Source organism: Cupressus sempervirens, chromosome 11 (assembly GCF_028749045.1).
Source record: "Cupressus sempervirens isolate cs-2001-9-10 chromosome 11, ASM2874904v1, whole genome shotgun sequence".
Lineage (NCBI taxonomy): Eukaryota > Viridiplantae > Streptophyta > Pinopsida > Cupressales > Cupressaceae > Cupressus > Cupressus sempervirens.
In genome coordinates, this window is record NC_143128.1 from 509110763 (window position 1) to 509116231 (window position 5469).

Sequence of the window (5469 nt, forward strand, 5' to 3'; positions counted from 1 at the left end):
AATCCTTTGCAAAGGAGTTCTGTTAATATGAATGATAATGTGCCATGGTGTATCATTTTTCAATCACCTCACTCTTTAGAGTATTGTGCAGTTGCTCAATTTTTTTGTTTCAGATCATAGTGCACAAAATGAAGAAGGAGAAGAAGAAAAGAGCCATTATGATGCAAGCTGTAATATGTTGAGCATGTGAAATGATTATAAGGATTCTAATTTGGAAGAAACTAAAAGTGATCTTGAAAATAAGAAAATTTCCTAGCAGTTACATCATCAACAACTATTTTCAGACAATAAAGGGTATGATGAAGATCATGTATGTGTTACATCTTCTAAAGTTGGACATGTAAACTTGAGAATGCCCTCTAAAGAGGAAATTGATAGGATCACTATAGAGATGATCTCCCAAGTACATAGAAATTACAACTTGAGAAACAAAGAAATTAGCAATGCTATTGGGAAGCCTTCTGGTATATTCATCAAGGATATTACACATAAGATGAAGGATGAAAATAAGGGGGCTAATGTAGAGATAGTTAAAGTTAAAGATATCAAAACCAAGAAGTGGGAACCTAAGAAGAAGGTTCAATTCCAAAAAAATGAGAAAACAAAAGCAATTGTGCAAGAAAAGCAATCATGATCTAATACTGTCAAGTAAATAATAGTGCCTATTGTGCAAAAGGTTCCTACTCCAGGTATGACTGTGAAACCCGCTATATCTGATCCTATTGACATGATATCCATGTTGCCAAAAGTTAATATTAAAATACCCTTGTCTAAACTATTTAAAATTGAGGAACATAAAAGTAGAGCCTTATCATGGTTGGGAGGGATAGGAACTCATAACCATGTTGAAAAATAAGATGTAATCTAGGAAACCCCAGTGGTGGTAGAAGATAGTGGTATTATATCTCAAATTCCCCAAAATTTTTTTAGATGATTCATTAGTAGCATATATAGAAGATATTGACCCATTTTTTCTTAGCTTGATTATAAAAGGAAAAACCCTAAAAAATTGCATGATAGATTCAGGAGCCTCTAATACCATCATGCACTTCAAGGTAATGGAAGCCCTAGGGTTGAAAGTAGATGCTAGGCAAGGTAGATGTAGAGTTATAGATGCTAGAGAAGTCCCAGTTATAGGTACTATTAATGCTTTACCATGTAAGCTAGTTGCATGCCTTGAGGTAGAATTGACCATTTTAGTCCTTGTAGTTGATATTCCTCCACATTATGGAATGTTGCTTTCTAGAAAAAGGAGTGCTACTATGGGAGGTAGTTTGCAATGTGACCTATCCTATGCTACTTTTCACATAGGAGATAAGGTTTTTAAAGTAAATAGAGAGCCAAGGGTCAATCATATTTTGGGGGAAGAGATTGAAAAATATGCTACTTGTTTTTTAGACATGGGTGTGAATGCATTCAAAGATGAATTAATTATTCAAGAAAATGAGAAGTTGCCTACTATGATTGAGCATGAAGTTGAATGTTGTTTGGATTCACCATTATTTTGGACCATGTTTTTTGATGGAGCTAGCTCTAAAGAAGGTATAGGGGTAGGGGTAGTTTTCTTTCTCTTGAAAAGAATACTTTTAGATACTCCTTCAATCTAATTTTTTCATGCACCAACAATATAGCTGAATATGAAGCCCTTTTGTTAGGATTGAAGGTTGCTACCCATAATGCAATTAAGAAGTTGCATGTCATAGGTGATTCTGAATTGGTTATCTCATAGGCAAGGAAAATATATGCCTCTAAAAATAAAAGATTGAAATAGTATAAAATGCTGTATGGGATCAAATAGAATTCTTTGATGCATTTGGTATTTCATGGAGAGATAGGACTCAAAATAAGATGGTTGAATTATTAGCAAATATTGCAATTAAACTAGAAGAGGTATCATTTGCAAGAGTTTTATAGATTGAGGTCTAGAACAGACCCTTAATACCTGATAATATTGAACATTGACAAGTATTTGAAGATGACAAAGACATTGTTAATTTCTTGTTGAATGAAGGTAAATACCATGGTCAAGAGTTGGATTGTAGTGATTTGGTTGAAACCATAGATGGGAAGGAGACAATCTTTAGTCAAGAAGTCATACAATTAAAGACTAATAAAGTACCTAAAGGTTTGGTTGTTTTGGAAATTTTTTTTGATAACCAAGATAGGGTAAGACTAGGGGCTAAAGATTGTAAACCTCAAGAGGTAGAAGAGATAAATTTGGGTACTAATGAGGCCCCTAAGAAAGTTTACTTTGGTTAGAATTTGTCAACTAAAATTAGAAAGCTTTTGATTGACCTACTAAGAAAGTATAGACATGTTTTTGCATGGTCATATGATGGCCTAAAGGCTTATAGAGAAGATATTTTCCAACATGTCATACCATTGAAGGATAATGTAAAACCTTTTAGGCAAAAACAAAGACTAGTCAATCCCACTCTAGCCCCTAAAATGAAAAATGAATTGATGAAGTTGAGGGATGGAGGGATAATTAAACCTATTATAAATTCCACTTGGGTCTCAAGTTGTCAGGAAAAATAATGGAGATATCAGATTATGTGTGGATTTTAGAAATTTGAACATTGCCTCCCTAAAAGATAATTATGGATTGCCAAACATGTAAGCTATGTTGCAACAAGTAATTGGGTTTGAACTTATGTCTATAATGGATGGGTTCTTAGGGTATAATCAAGTTCTGGTAAAAGAAGAAGAGTAGTTTAAGACAACATTTACAACTCCCTAGGGAACTTATGTATATGTGAGAATTCCATTTGGATTAATTAATACTGGTGCCACTTTTCAAAGAGCTATGGATGTAGCTTTCCATGAGTACATCAATAAGTTTCTGGTTGTATACCAAGATGGCCTTAAAACTTATTCCAAAAGGTTTAAAGACCACTATAGGCATTTGGAGAAGATTATTATTAAAGCATTGGAATATGGAGTGTCATTAAACCCTAGGAAATGTACATTTGGGATTATTGAATGTAAACTATTGGGGCATATAGTATCAAAGGATGGAGTAAAGATAGATCCTAAGAGAGTGGCAGCTATTGATAAGGTTCTTAGGCCTAAGAATGTGAAGGGAATACAATCCTTCTTTGGGAAACTTAACTTTCTGAGGAAATTTTGTTAATAACTTTGAGGAAATTTTTTAATAACTTTGCTGAGATTAGAAAGCCCATTTCAAAAATGCTTAAGAAAGGAGCTACTATCAATTGGGATGGAAAACCTTCATAGGCATTTCAGGATATTAAAACTGCTATAAATAATGCTCTAGTGCTGAGGACTCTAGAATACACAAAATGAATGCACATATTCTGTTTTTCATCTTTCCATACTATAGCTATAGTCTTGTTACAAAAAAATGAGGAAGGATATGAATAGCCAATTGCATTCTTTAGTAAGTCATTACAACTTACTGAGCTAAAATATGAGATAAATGAGAAACAAGCATATGCTTTGGTGAAAGCTACTAAGGCTTTTTGATGTTATTTAGTAGGTGCTATTGTCATTGCATTTGTACCAAGTGCTGCTATAAAGGACATTTTTCTCAACAAGAAGTATCACATAGAAGATGTAGGTGGATCAACAGGATCCAAGAATTTAACATTGAAATACAAATGACAAAACTAGTAAAGAGGTCAAGGTTTAGCTAAACTTATGGCTCAATCTAATTTGGATGGTAATTAGATAAATATGGTAACATATGACCTCAAATCTAACTTATGTGACATGGATCACTATGAGTGGTATGCTAATATTATCCATTATCTACAACACATGGAAGCTCCTTCCCATTTGACTGAAAATGAGAAGAGGAGTATTAAGTTACAAGCCATTAGGTACATAATTATCAGGAATAATTTATGGTGGAGAAATTTTGAAGGAGTGTTACTGAAATGTTTTGATCAAGAAAAGGCAAGAGAAGTCTTGAATAAAATGCATGCTAAAATTTTTGGAGGACATTATATGGCCAAGACTACTGCACACAAGGTAATGAGAGTTGGATTCTAGTGGCCATCCCTATTTAAGGATGCTCAGAGTATGGTTAGAAAATGTGATGCTTGTCAAAGGTTTGCTGGAAAATTGAAATTCTTAGGTAATACTCCGTTAAAGGCAATTGAGGTTCAAGCACTATTTTAACAATGGGGTATGCACTTCATAGGTAAGATCTCCCCTAAATCTAGCACTAGCTATTCCTAGATTTTAGTTGCTACTGATTATTTCACAAAGTGGGTGGAGGAAGTCCCTAAAAGAAATGCAACTAGTAAAGTTGACAACAATTTCTTGCTAAATAACATTATTTCCAAATTTGGTTGTCCTCAGAGAATTGTAACAAATAATGCAATGTGTTTTAGGTCTAAGGAATTCATAAATTTTTGTGACAAATATGGAATTACAATATCAACATGTTCTCCTTACCATTCACAAGGAAATGGAAAAACTAAATCCACTAATAAAATCTTGTTAAAAGTCATTAAGAGGACCTTGGATGATAACAAGAAGGTGTGGGATTCCAAGTTGCAGCTTGCAATATGGGCTGATAGGGTGACTATGAAGAGAGCCATTGGTGTAGCCCCATTTGATATGGTATATGGAATTCAAGAAAGGATGCCTTAGAATAACCTAATGATCTTGTATAACTACATTCAAATGTATGATGAGGATATCATTGATGATATGAAAGAAAGGATAGATGAGCTTGTATGATTAGTAGAAACTAGGAGAGAAGCATCTCTCAAGAACCAAAAGTTGCAACTAAAAGTCAAGACATTATATGAAAAAAGGATGGTGAGCAAAAAAATTGTAAATGGAGATTTAGTCCTCATTTGGAATGCTAGGATTGAGGATAGGGGAAAACATGTTAAGTTTGATCCTATATGGTTAGGTCCCTATCTGATTGAAAGTACATGGGGAGAAGACTCTTATATCCTCAAGGATTTGTGTGACAACTTTCTTGAACTACCAGTTCATGGAGAATGCTTAAAGAGGTATTTTTCCTAAAAAATAATTATTTCTTCCATGAACAATAGTCTAGGGTTTTTCTATACATTTGTAAATTCTTTGGTCTTTGTTTAGTTTCCTATACATAGTCTTTTCCCTGTTGTTGTTGCTCTCTTAGTTTTGTCAAGTTCTAACAAGGGTCAGGTATGTGGTCTACTCAACCATAGATTCTATATTCTTGCATAGACTTAGGTAGTCTATCATCCCCAGATAGAAGCACTATTGGTTTGGCTTTTACAAAATATTTTTTTCCAAATTCTAGGTTAAAAATCAGAATTAAATCCATTGTTTTCCTACTAGGGTTTTTGGTCCTTTGGCCTTACATTTTAATAACCTTTGAAAAAAATTGTTAAACCCTAACTCTTGGTTTCTTTTTGAATTTATTTGGGTGCGAAACTTTTCAAATTTCAAATATTCCTTGACCTATTTAAATATTTTGTACCCCCAAGTGCCTTTTCTCTTTTT